Consider the following 14875-nt stretch of genomic DNA (forward strand, 5'->3'; position numbering starts at 1 on the left):
AAGCTCAGTGTTTTTTTTTTTCTCCAGGACCGTTCCCAAATTTTCATTTGATGAAACGCAAAAGCAAACCCATTCAAGCGTCTGGTGTTTCATCCCTTTTCTCTTATCTTAACAATGTTGAATCAAAGCGTTTTCGAGCAGAAAATCCCCCTTACTTGGGAGACAGACGCAGGCCAGAGATAGCTGAAACAACATCATTTATTTCAATACTCCACTTTGCTTCTGCGTTATCCCGTGTCGATCCTCCCAGCTGCCTTCCCCACATGGTTGGCACCTTCCCAGCAAGCAGCAAACCCAGAAAAAGGATTGTCTTTCCCGGTGGTGTCCTTTCCATCTCAGTGCCAATGGCGTAGGAACAGGGGGTGGGGGCAATCCTAGTTTATTTTATATAATTATGATTGACATTTTTTTTTTTCAAAACTGTTGCATAATTCCACCAACAATTTTCATCAGGTCACAGGTATTTCAGAAATAATAATTAAATTCGTTTTCTGATCTATTTTCCTAAAACTTCAGCTTCTTCTGAAAATCTTCTTCTTGGAATTCCGTAAGAAGTTTATTTATGTACCATTATGATATAATATGATATATTACACAAGATAATCAAGAAAAAAACTTAAAAGACATCAGGGGAAATTTTCTAAACAAAATCTGGTTTATAGAAATCCCTGGCCAGATTTTTGGTTTATCCATGGTTTAGAATGATTTGTTGGAAAAAGTCATGAAAATCCCGAAAAAAACTTAGAGCAAACTTTTGGAAAAAGTCCGCAAAAAACATTGAAGAAATGGTTTGAAGAGTCTGTTGCAGTTTCTCGGGATGAATTCCTGCTAAAATGATGAATGATAGCTTATCCGGAGTTACAGGTTTTATGGTTTTGCACATCAGAAAATGCCAACTCCCACTAGTCCCCCCTAGAAAAAAAATCTAGCTACATTATTACTCACACCAACCAGCGCTCGTTCCTTTAGACTGCGAAACGATAAAACGAGATCCGATCTGCTGGCCGATCCAAGAGCTGAAGAAGCGAGAACCGAGCCAGATGACCGAAGACCGTCTTGGTCCTGAGAAGATCCAGCAGCAGCAAACGGAAATTGGGAATGCTGCAGTTCTCCAGCAAGACGAGATATGGGGGGCGAAACTGAAGAATTCGAAAATTGAGACATATTGAATAGCACCCAAGGGTGGTATGTGCTCTCTCCTACTCTGACGCTGACTGGTGATTAGGGTGGTCCATTTTTGTAAGGAAAAAATCAATTTGTAAACATTTGAGTAACACTTTCAGTAAACTAATGTGGAACCCCAGAAGCTACTGTAAAAATTTGGGTGAAATCCTTAAACTCTTAGGGGAGATAACTAAGAAGTTTGTATGCAGAAAATCGACTCAATTGTGTAGGAAAATCGGATCTAATAACATTTTAGACTCAAGATGTTGCTGTAGTCGATGAATTTTCTTCATTATTGATTTGAAGATTTTTCAATCAATAGAGAAAAGACTGCAACAAATCGGAGATTATGTCTTCAAGAAACTTAAAAGTTATACTTAATACGGGTCTAAAAATTTTGAATAATGATTCGACTTACAAAATTTAAACCGAATCGGAGGTTTTTTGAGACAAGCTTAGCTGCCCTTTCCAATAAGGAAGAAAACTAGTTTTTTTTTTCTCTTGGCATAATTTTTTTTGTTTATTAACGAAAAGACTTCCGGTTTGCTGTAGTTTTTTTTATTGCTCACTCTACTCTCTCTTCAAATCAATAAATTACAAAATTCGATGACCACAGCGCTATCTATGGTTGAAAATGTAAATATATCCGTTTTTCCCATGTATTTTTTCTTCGATTTACTTCCTAAAAACTACAAGTTCGTTTAGCTCCCTTTTAGAGTTGATGGGTTCTGCTCAAATTTTAACAGTAATTTTTATTTTTGTGCGTCCAAATGAGCGAATTCAGGAGCAAAAATAGTTGTTAAAATTGTTGTAGTTTGATCATTATGGTCCACCCTACTGGCGATGATTTCGAATCAGCATCATGATAGGGTTTCTTATAGAAGCGTGGAGCAAAACTATCCTTTGTTGCCGACGACGACGACGACTACGTGCCGAAGGAGGAAGATGGGCGGTTCCCGGAAAACGATAAAACAGTTTTACATCATAATAAATCAATCAATTTAATGCCTTGTTGCAAACCGGGATCACCTTTCCTGCCCTCTCAGAACACGGTTCTTCCATCCCCTGAATCTGTGCCAGAAAAGGTAGAACCGAGTGAAGTCGAGAAAGGGTTACGGAATGACAGCCGGGGCAATAGTGAATTGTTTTACGGTCGATTGGGGCCAATAGCGGAAACGGTTATTGAATACGATGAATGCTAGATGATTGGGTGGAGAAAGTTGTTTCTTCGGGAATGGATTGAGTTAAATGTATATCTTTAATCATTTTCTTTGAAGCTTGAGGGTTTATGAATCTGCATAGCACTTCCCTATTTAGTACGAAATTCGGGGTTATAGGATTCGGGGAAATGGTATCTGTGCTTATGGCATTTGGATTTATGTCATTCATAGTAATAGGTAGAATCTTGAGAGCATGAGCATAGATGAAAAAACGTTTCGTGAATGACCAGAACAATCGAAGTACACAGACATTCAACTAATGGTGATTGGGATTAGCATACTGTATTCAATGTGCACCAATTGGTCGGTGTTCAGACAAACCGGACGAGATGGTATTTTGGCCTTGTTAAGATAAGCCAAGAACTCCGTTAATTCTGATTTTTCTGATGCTATTTTGATACAGATGTTTCATCAAACAGATAAGTTCCACTATCATAGCAAAAAATGCAAATATTTTTTTTATTCTGGACGCTTGGGTACGTTTTCCAGACATCATTGAAAAACACTTGGTTCAGTCCGTCTGAACACCGACCAATTGAGAGTTCAATGTCAATAACAGCGCCGGCCACGTCCTTTCAGCCAACTGAGAAGGGGAGGAATGTTAGTTAGGCAATCATTGTTTCTTTCTAATAAGGACTAAAGAGTAAATCGTTGCATCTCAACTGCTGTAATGGAAATAATATTGGATAAGTGGGATAAGGTAGAAACTGGGGGTCACGTATGGTTGGTAGTATGATTCACGACACATTAACATCTGAACCGGGTTTGCGACGAGAAGTCTTGTTAGAGCCCTATATAGCAATCTTCACGGCGATCTCCAAAGAGATTTCTACTGAAGTCTCCACGGAAGCTTACAGATATTCTTACAGAAGTCTTCTCAGGAACCCAAAAGAAATCTTTAGGCAAGCCTCCAATATGATTGCTGCGCAGGTATAATAATGTGTACGTAAGTATTCACAGAAATTGTCTCTAAGTTCTCCACAGAATTCTTCACAGGATACTTTACAGCAGTCTCCACAGAGATCTCTTGAAATTACTCAGTATGTAGGGGAATTGGGGTAAATTTGCCCATAGGAGGCAAAACGTGTCATCCTTGATTTAGACAAACGATGTGTTTTAGAAAGCTTCTTTTCACCCAAGATTGTAGTTAATGGACAAAATGCATCTCTTAATATGTTTTTATGTGTTTCACTCAAAAAAATTGTAAAAAAAACGGATACAACGTTTTTCGCTATTTTCGTTGCAATTTTGTGCGATTTTCAAGACCATTTTTTAGGTCGAAAAATAACCAAAGTTCTGAAACTAACGACGAGAGCAAACCTGTGCACTTTCATAGTTTGTATTACATGCAAAAAATATGTTAAATTTGTTCTTTAAAAGCTTATTGAAGGACCTAAGCTTTTATCAACTCGTGTGGTAAAACGCCCTCCCCTATTTCATAACACCAAAACAGCCGTTTGAATTCAAATTCTACCTAACGTAATGCTACGTTAGTCACGCGCAAATTGGAACCTTACAAAAGCACATCTTTCGCATCAGCATGTATGCTATTATTGAACAATAACATCTGAACAAACGCCCGGATGTATGCAGCATATAAGCAAGCATGATTGTGTGCGTACGTTTTCAGCGCGAGTAACACCGAACTCAAGCGGGGCGTTTTATCCCGCAAAACAATACATAATGCAGTTAAGCAAGCATTTTTTGAAAATTGATTTATAAACCCCAAATTCTATTGATAGCTGTTTCTACTATTTGATAGTAAATATGTTGGTTTATCCGACCATAATTAAAAATGAGCATAAAATAATGTTTTTCACATCTAAAATCACTGCTTCCCTTAACATGGGCATATTACCCCCAGTCCCCCTATTTGTTGCGTGAAATGCACTACCGTTGTTAGGGAATTTCGTAAAAAAATACTACGAATTTTCCTTCAAGATAGTTTTCTTGATCATTGTACATGGGACGAATTCCAATTAGCGAGCTATCCCATTTTAAATGTAAATTATTTTAAAAAGGGTTCATCTATGGAGGGAGGCCTTCCTTAGCCTAGTGGTAACGTTAGCGGCTACAAAGCAACGCTCTCCTGAAGGTGTCTGAGTTCGATTCCCGGTATTTTTGTAATGAATATTGCCTTGACTTGACATGGTTCTCCTAAAACCTTGTCTTGAATGTTTCACAGTAGAGTCCTGTATAGTCAATAACCTACTACGATAACGGAATTCGAACTTTATGTCTTCATCTTTCCTCTGGCATTTCGTTTTTCGTTTCGCAACAGGGGCAGAGAAAGATTCTGCCAGAGTTTCAGTAATATGTATTCAGTTACATACTTCAACAGTTTTCATTATTGCAAGCGTATTAAACGTGATTGATAAACAATCAGTATGCATATAATAAAACACTTTCCCAGAATACTCACGCAACTCTCAATATCCGTACATGATGCAACGTAATGCGATATAACTCCGCAAAAGCCGCTACAACTACTAATGCTGATAATAGCATCAACCTTATCAATTTTGATCACGAAAATCGGCTTGACTTTCCGGCCCGCTTTGTTGGCTTTGACGCGTGGTGCGGGATCTGCTCGCTATTTATCTCCAAAGCATGGTAAAAGCAGCAGTATTAGCCGTTTAGTAACACAATCTAGGTAGCTGTGATCCGGATCACGGAGAGGGAAAATCAATTGACCATTGTTTTCCCAGATGCGCGTGTATTTTGTGTCAATCCTGGTTTGGTCCACCCACCCACTCCACCTGATGCTATCGATGACGCACAGTGCTTCGAAGGTATGGGATCGAGGGACATAAATCATGACTTACGTTACAAACGTTACAACTCTATAATGTCTATAGGAAACAATTTTCAGTAGAGTTAAAACTAGCATACCTTTTGGCGTTAAAATGTACAACCTATATCGAAGCTCATTATAACGACAACTTCTATAATGACATTTTTCTGTCCCTTAAAAAATATTCCGATGAAATAACTACAGTTAACTTTCCACAATTCGATATTACAAGGACCATCGAGTTAGGGAGGTATCGAGTTACAGAACACAGTGCAACAGTGATCCAAGGAACCATCGAGGTAGCCATGAAAACCAACTTTCACTAGATTCTCTAAATCGATTATTATTATTATTATTATCTTTATCAACAAGATTTGCAGCCCGCTCTAAATCGATATTGAGATACGAAATATCGAGTAAGGGAGAGTTGACTGTATTCTCTTCAGTTACATTTCTCTATGGATGTTTGTATGAGTTCACTAATTTGACGTTTGAGCGGTGCCGTGTTATCTAGGTGACCATGGCAACGAGTGAATTCGGCACCGCTCAAACGTCAAATTCGTGAACTCGTGCATCGGCTCATGGACGTTTGTACGAGTTCACTAATTTGACGTTTGAGCGGTGCCATGTTCACTGAGGTAGATTACAATTTTATATATGTCATATAATTCAATATCTACACCCATTAAGTGATGCTATTCAACAAACCATGCCTAGGGTCAGTGTTTGGACTTTAAACCGAATTAGCCGATCGAACCATATTCAGAGAGTGTAACAGTTCGTGAACCATAACAGTTCGTGGCACACCTCTATCGGACAGCCCTATGAATGTTGATATTCACTCTCTCGTTTTGCGAGAGAGTTTTCCAGAGCAGCAACTCTCACAGACTACAACAATATCGAGCCATACGGGTGATTTATGTTTTGCAAACAATTGTCAATAATGTCCATATTTTCTGGAAATGCATCTTTAAACAACTCAATTAAAAGCTATTGGATAATCGAACACCCCTTTGATTGCAAACATAGCACAGAAAATGGAAAATATTCGCCTCTGTTTCTTGATCAGAATGAGAGTGTCAACGAATGTAACACGTGGTGACACATCGGCGCCAAAAAGTTGGTGGTGTGTCTTTTCCTTTTGTGGCTCTTCCACGAACGATATATGTCATGCGTGTTGTGTGAATGCAGTCCCACTAATGGGATAAATTTGAAACACGATATGGTCGGCGTTAAGTCAGAGTGGACCAAGTCACATTTTTCATATTTTGAGAAAAATGGGTTTAAAATTTAGCGCTTTGTAATTTTTGAACTCGTTTGAAGTTAGGTTCAATATTTCTACACCTCTTTGTATTACTTTCAAACAATATAATGTGAAGTGATAATCATGAAAAATCGTAATTCAAACCTCTGATAGAACGATTTTTTGATGGAATATGTATACTTGGTCCACTCTGACTGAACTAAAGACCACCGTTCGGTGAGTTGGTTCACTCTGACTGAACAATTTCTAGGAAAATAACAATCATTCAATGCTTGCATGTTCAGACTGGGTACATATCTCTAAGAAAAGCAGATTATCAAGACCCTTCGACACCAGTATTGTAAATTCTTCTATATTCCATTGGTCAATACCATGATCAGTGGCATTACGATAGCTTGAAAATTAAGGTTTTGCAGGGTCAGGGCATTGAAGACCAGAAATATTCAAATATGTGTTCAGTCAGAGTGGACCAAGTGAAAATCTTGAGTACCGACCAAAATATACTGGTCCAATAAGCGTGTTCTAGCACACTCCATACATACACCACAGCTTCTATCGGACTCTGGAATTGACTCAAAAAAATGCAATAATCAATTAGTTTATTGCTTTTCAACACTTGGTCCGCTCTGTCTGCACAGAAATTGTTGCAATTTCTGACCACCCATCCAAATATGGTAAAAAGTCAAAAATCAAAATCAAATGCATCGAATTAAGTAATATTAATAAATTTCTATTAATGGATAAGTAAAAGAATCATTCGATGTCGAAAAATCTTACAAATCTCTTGAAATGTTTTTCATTTCCTAGCATTCCTCAGCGCGTTGATCATTTTAGCTGTTATGGTAATAAGCACTTGGTCCACTCTGACTGCACACTTTATCGATTTTTATTGATCATCCAAAGTAAATTTGCCACATATCTCTCGCAGTTTACAGCATTCATCAAATCTGGTCAAAGTGAAACGGAGGTAAGGTAATTTCGCATCTAATGAGAGAATAATCCAATTTTCCCAAATTTTGTACTTGGTCCCCTCTGACTTAACGCCGACCATATGGACCATATGACCATTTCAAGAGATTTGTAAGATTTTTCGACATCGAATGATTCTTTTACTTATCCATCAATAGAAATTTATTAATATTACTTAATTCGATGCATTTGATTTTGATTTTTGACTTTTTACCATATTTGGATGGGTGGTCAGAAATTGCAACAATTTCTGTGCAGACAGAGCGGACCAAGTGTTGAAAAGCAATAAACTAATTGATTATTGCATTTTTTTGAGTCAATTCCAGAGTCCGATAGAAGCTGTGGTGTATGTATGGAGTGTGCTAGAACACGCTTATTGGACCAGTATATTTTGGTCGGTACTCAAGATTTTCACTTGGTCCACTCTGACTGAACACATATTTGAATATTTCTGGTCTTCAATGCCCTGACCCTGCAAAACCTTAATTTTCAAGCTATCGTAATGCCACTGATCATGGTATTGACCAATGGAATATAGAAGAATTTACAATACTGGTGTCGAAGGGTCTTGATAATCTGCTTTTCTTAGAGATATGTACCCAGTCTGACCATGCAAGCATTGAATGATTGTTATTTTCCTAGAAATTGTTCAGTCAGAGTGAACCAACTCACCGAACGGTGGTCTTTAGTTCAGTCAGAGTGGACCAAGTATACATATTCCATCAAAAAATCGTTCTATCAGAGGTTTGAATTACGATTTTTCATGATTATCACTTCACATTATATTGTTTGAAAGTAATACAAAGAGGTGTAGAAATATTGAACCTAACTTCAAACGAGTTCAAAAATTACAAAGCGTTAAACTTTAAACCCATTTTTCTCAAAATATGAAAAATGTGACTTGGTCCACTCTGACTTAACGCCGACCATATAATAAAGCAAAAATAGTCAATGATCAAAGAAAGCTCATGATAATATACTGTGGAAATGCTTATTAGAACACTAAGCTGAGAAGCATGCTCTGTTACAGCCAGGACGTAAAACGCCGAAAAGAAGAAGGAAAGACAAAGATTATTGTATACGTCAGAAAAAGCGTTTCTGCTGCACAAACTGATGAGATCATTTTGTTTCAGTAGAACAACGTAGAACCATTGTTCAACAACTCTTGTTATCTATCAAAAGACCATCATCTAAAAAAAACAAAAATTGATCTAACGAAGAAACTCTCCATGCACTGGAGATGCTGCAACGCCAATAATAATTTTGCTGACGCATTTAGGTCTATACAATGTTCTTTAATGTTTTAGAACAACTAATTTAGAACAACTTCGCCTAAGAACCCAAATTACTATCACTTATGGTTCGCGAGTTATTTTTTTTAACAAATAAGTTAGGTTAGATCTGATTTTTTTCTTTTTTCCTTGATAACTTTTTATACGATAAATTCTCACAAAAACTTTGTTCCGAGCACTTTTGGAACTCTTAATTGCACAACTTTTTCCGAGAAAACTACTACCGCCGTGCGGGGTGACATTGGGCCTCGGGGGTGACATTGACCGCCTCTTTCGATGCATTTTATGGCTAGCAGAAACGTCAAAAAACTAATGTATGACCATCTATTGGCTATTTATCACGTATTCTTTAAGCTTGACATGTTGTTTTCATTGTTCTGGCATTAGCTTGCTGTAAAAATATTAGCCCAAAGTCACCCTTATGGACCAATGTCACCACGCCTTACGGTATTCTATCTTTTCTGGTTGCAGAGTTATCAATTATCAGAGTTATCAGAGTAATCAATTTGCAAATGTAATATCTTTGGAAGGCGCAAACGAATACTCAATTTCGCCATTAGGAACATTATCTTTTTCTCTAATAATTATGCGAAAACTTTGAAGATGAGATGCGAAAACTGTGATATGAGATTAACAAAATATTGGAAATAATATGTTTTAAACGAAAAACGAAATAACTTGAATAACAATCGACACAGCTTATTAGTGGTTTCAGCAAAAAAGTGCAAAATTGAAAGTTCTGAAAGTGTTTGATACAAAGTACCCATAAAATCAATTGCGCTGCAGTATTTATTCGTCATAAATCAAAATGTATATCGAAAGAAATCGAAAAATAAAAGATATTTGCTCCATGAAAAACCAATCTAGTGCGTCATCGAATTCCGTGAAAATTTGATTGACACGTGTTTTTGGACTTTTTTATTAGGGTGACCATTTCCCAAATAGGGTGACAAGAAAAATCGCGATTCTGCATTTTTTTTTTCAAAAATTTATAACTTTTGAACCGTTTGATCGATTCTCAATTTTCTTCGACGAAATGATGGCTAAAGATTTTGACTTTTCAAAACATATATAGAATTTCACAAAAATTGTTGTTTCACATGAAAAAAAAAATTTAAAAAATCCGTTTTCCGCGGTTTGAAGGCCTCGGAACAAAAGCGGCTATTGCTATTCTCATTTTTCCTCCAAGGTTCAGAAAATTTTTCTTTTACTGTTAAATTTTCAGCGATGTATGTTTTTGAGATATATTTTTTTAAATAAAAAATCAGTCATTTTCCATCGGCATACATACAGCGCATTAAATTTTTTATTTAAAATACAAAATCATACAATATAAACAGCTCAACCGATTCCCAATCTTTTATTATGGAATGAAAAAAAAAATTACATGCAAAATATTAAAATTTCCTAAAGAACTAGAAATTTTCTATATTATCTATGAAAAATGACTGTTTTTTTTAAATATATCTCAAAAATTAATTAACATACATCGCTGAAAATTTTACAGTAAATGTAAAATTTTCTGAACTTTCAAGAAAAAATGAGAATAGCAATAGCCCCTTTGGTCCCGAGGCCTTCAAAACACGAATAAACGGAAATTTTTGATATATTCCATGATAAAACAAAAAACAATTTCTGTGAAATTTTATGTTTCTTGAAAATTCAAAATCTTTAGCTTTCATCTCGTCCAATAAAATTGACAATCGGTCAAGCGGTTCAAAAGTTATAATATAAAAAAAAAATTGCAAAATCGTGATTTTTTGGTCACCCTATTTGGGAAATGGTCTCCCTAATCAAAAAATCCAAAAATATGTGTATCCATATTTCGGATAAGGGACAAAATAGTAAATTTTCACGGAATTCGGTGACCCACTAGATCGGTTTTTCATGGAATGGCTGTACAGGTCGGACTCGATTATCCGGAGTATCGATTTTTTTTTTCACTCCGGATAATCGAGTCCTCTGGATAAGCGAATCACTAACAAAAAATTTGAAATCTTTGACAAAAGAACTTAAATATTATCTTTTTTCGCTATCCTATTTATATGATGCGGTGGCATAGCCAGAATTTTTTCTAGGAACAGTCTTTACAAGAAAAAAAATTTGACCAGCATACACAAAAAACACTTTTTCAAGTCCCTACTTTTCTCAAATACGTTCTAAACTGCAAAACCATTTAAAGTGTATATTGCAATTCAAAATCTAAGTCTAAGGAGTTGGGAGTAGTTAAATTATTTGATGAAGCAGTTTTCTTCTTCGTCTTTTCTGGCGTTACGCCCCCACTGGGACAGAGCCTGCTTCTCAGCTTAGTGTTCTTATGAGCACTTCCACAGTTATTAACTGAGAGCTTACTATGCCATGACCATTTTTGCATGCGTATATCGTGTGGCAGGTACGAAGATACTCTATGCCCTGGGAAGTCGAGAAAATTTCCAACCCGAAAAGATCCTCGACCGGTGGGATTCGAACCCACGACCCTCAGCTTGGTCTTGCTGAATAGCTGCGCGTTTACCGCTACGGCTATCTGGGTCCCTAAAGCAGTTTTATAATTTTTTTTTCGAAGAATTTCTCTGATAACTCTGTATAATTATAGAGATAGAACAGTAGTTTCTCCGGCCAAAAGGTGCTCAATCAAAAGTTCTAAAAGTGCTCGGAACTAAGTTTTTGCAAGAAAATGTCGAATAAAAATTGAGAAAAAAAATGATTTTTCAGGACTTCCCTTATAAATATAAAATTGGATTCTCCGGCAAAGTTGCTCCAAATCGTTTGTTCTAAAACATTGTAGCACATTATAAAGGTCTTAATGCGTCAGCAAAAAAGTTTGTATTCGGATTACGTAAACCATGTAGGCCACTCTAATTGCACATCACTGAAAAACGTTTCTAAGAAATGTGGAGAAACTTTCCCGAAGACACCATGTATCTAAAACTGAAAATGTTTCTCACGTCCATAAGCTGCAAGACCCGGAATTCAAAGAAAGAACCCGAGGACTCTCTCCGAATGCTTCCATCAGATAAAGATTAGCAGTCCATTACGAAGAACGATGATATTTCAAACACATAGTTGAGTAATGAAATAACTTGTTGAACAGTTTTTTTTAAGAATGATGATTTTTTCGAAGAATAATAATTTCACTAGAGCTAAATATTTCAGTCAATGCACAAAAAAACTTCTAAAAAGTTCATTCAATAATCATCGCAATCCTTGATTTTGGCAGAACTTCAAATTACAAATAAAAAGATGTGTGAAATCTTAAAATAAGACTAGGCTATGTGCACCAGTTATGGATATAGAGGTTCCCAATTTCGCCATACGTGATTACTTGATTGTCTACACATTTTGAATGGTTTTGTGTGTTGTAGTAGGTATATCTTGATGTCAAAACATTCAAAAAGATTAAAAATGTGAAAGTTATCAAAATTTTACATATGTTCAAATAGGGAGCCACTTTGGCCATAACTGGTACACATTCCCTACAGTAAATATACCATTTTTTTATCGAGCAAAAGTAAAGATGGAACATCAAGGAATTCAAAGATGGTCGCTACAATGGCCAACTTGTGTCCCTATTCATGTTTTCAAAAGCACAAAACTGAAGAAATAGTTGGCAAATTTTTTTAATTTTCTTATTTTAAGCTTTCTGTTAGTGCACGAAGCCAAAATAAAAAAATCACTGTTGCTGGATGCTTTTTTCGCGAGATTTGTGCCTTTTAAATATTATATTTGATTCCAAAATGTTTCACCTTAATGATTCTAATTATTCAATAGAATACGTTATCTTACCAACTTAGCAAAATCAGTATTTCAATGTGGATCCTCTGATTCCCGTGTGGATGTTGAGATTGTATGTAGATAGTAGAACTTTAGTATGGATTCTTGGATTTTAAGCTGGAATGTCTATAATGGAATTGCAGTATAGTTTGTAGTATTCCAGCACTTGTTCGGATCGTAGTGAGGTTGTGTGATTTATTAGGATCCAGTGTGAATCCTAGTATTCCCGTTTGGATCCTGAGATTGTAACGTGGGTCCTGGAATCCCAGCATGGAACCTGAGATTTCAATGAGGATCTTGAAATTCCAGTGTGTATGTTGGGATTGAAACATGAGCTCTTGGTTCCAAAAGTGACTTCTGGGATTCTAGTGTGGATTCCGGGATTTCCGGTGTGGATCCTAGAATTTCAGAAGAGATATTTGGATACCAGTAAGGGTTTTGAGTTTTCAGTATGAATCCTTGGATTTCAGTGCGGATCCTGGGATTTCAGTATGGGTCCTGGATTTCCACAGTGGATTCTAGTATTTCAGAGTGGATTCCGGGATTCCACTGTGGATTTTGATTTTCCAGTGTGGATTCTTGGATTTTAGTGTGGATCCCAAGATAACAAATAAGGAATTCTAGTGTGGATCACGTAATTCCAGTAAGGTTTCTGGTATTCCGGTGTGGATATTGGTATGCGGGCATTGAAATGGGAATGGCTAGATAAGAATCCTAGGATTCTTGTAAGAATCCGGGGCTTTCAGTGGCAAAACTGTTGGAATCATGTAAGACTTATGTGGAAATACTATGCAAATGTTGCAGAAATACTGCGGAAATTTCTGATAGAACGAAAATCCTGTGAGAGCAATGTGGCAAACAATTAGTATTCGTGCGAGTATGACGTGGAAATACTTTGAGAATCTTAACAAAAAACTTAATGCTTAAAAAGTAGTTAATACTTAAAAATCCCAGTAGAGTCATGTGAGAATTAAGAATTCTCTGGGAATTGTGCAGAAATACTGCGGAAATTGTGAGAATCTGTGAGCTGTTTGGTGGATTAGCTATAAATAAACGAAAAACCGATTTTAGTACTTTACCATTTAATTCCACTAGAGTTTGCATCCTTTGACAGATACGCGTATTTCGATCTCAACTGTTAGGCCGTCTTCAGTATCGTGGAGAAGGAAGTCGAGTCTAGTACACGTCACGGCCTCACAAATGAGGTCGAAATACGCGTATCTATCAAAGGATACTAGCGAGTTTGTATGTCAATCGGACCACTCTTCGGCCCATAGGACCAACACCGTGATAGAAAATTAAACGAAAACCCATGATTTTACATACATTTTTTTGTCTTCGTAAGTATTATAGATAGGAACAAATAAAAAAAAATATCTTCGGACTTTTTAATTAGAAGCAATATTTTTCTTGGATACAGTATTGCCAGTATATATGGCATATATTTTCAATATAAAAAGTTGACACAGATTTTTCGATGAGTGGATTTAAAAAAATGATTTCATCGTGTTTATCAGACATTTTACAGCCGAAAACATTTAAGCCTCCTAGGTACTTTGTGCCAATCTTTAGAAAATTTAGTTTTAGGCTCCTAATTTTCCGAACAATTTTGGATTTCGACGAAAAATATGCGAAATTAACGTATACTAGGTTGTTTGAGCTTGGAACAAGTAATAGACAACAAAAAAGTCGTAACAGTTTTGTCAATTTTCCTATTTTGGTTAATATGGTAAAATAATATCGAAAGAAGAAAACAAGGAATAAATTGTTGAAATTTTACATCATTTAAAATTGTGTTTGTAATTTTTAAACATTTTTGAGTGCATCAAGTATTAAGTTACAGTGTTGCCAAATATGCGGAATATGTATTGAAAATCGAAATGTCATAATTTGAGTATACAACTCAATAATGGACCCTAATTTATTTTCTTTTTTCACTTTTGTCCAAAGAACGCAGCACTGTGTGACAGGCGAATAGTTTTCCCGATGGATACCGTTCACAGGCTCAGGAAAAGCACACGCGGAGTAGCATTATAATAAGCTGATTTCTGACGATTGGTTCGCGAATCACGATGACCTAAATATTGTTGTCCCGACCGCGACCTGTTATCCCTCTGCAAGAGAAGTGGGAGAAGGAGCAGGAAGTACAGAACTAACTAACATAATGGATGGACTGTAAAGCAAACAAATGGCTGCCAACAATCGGACAGCAAAATCGGAATCGCCTGGGTGTCGTTCGTTGTTGTCACCGACTGTTGTGGGTGTGAAGAAGGGAAGCACTCTGTGCAGAGAACAGCCCACTCGTATAGCAGGGCAGGTACCCATAAGGCACCTTCGACCCATGTGCTGTGCTAATCGGATTCCGCATCGAAGCGCGCAAAACGGCCAACAGTTCGACCAT

General features: G+C 36.7%; 1 protein-coding gene across 3 annotated transcripts in view; it reads right to left on the minus strand.

Annotated features, from left to right (window-relative positions):
• LOC5565109 overlaps nucleotides 1–14875 on the minus strand; it is a 623899-nt gene that overhangs the window by 25166 nt on the left and 583858 nt on the right. The window lies entirely within an intron of this gene.

The sequence above is a fragment of the Aedes aegypti genome, chromosome 2, assembly GCF_002204515.2.
Source record: "Aedes aegypti strain LVP_AGWG chromosome 2, AaegL5.0 Primary Assembly, whole genome shotgun sequence".
Lineage (NCBI taxonomy): Eukaryota > Metazoa > Arthropoda > Insecta > Diptera > Culicidae > Aedes > Aedes aegypti.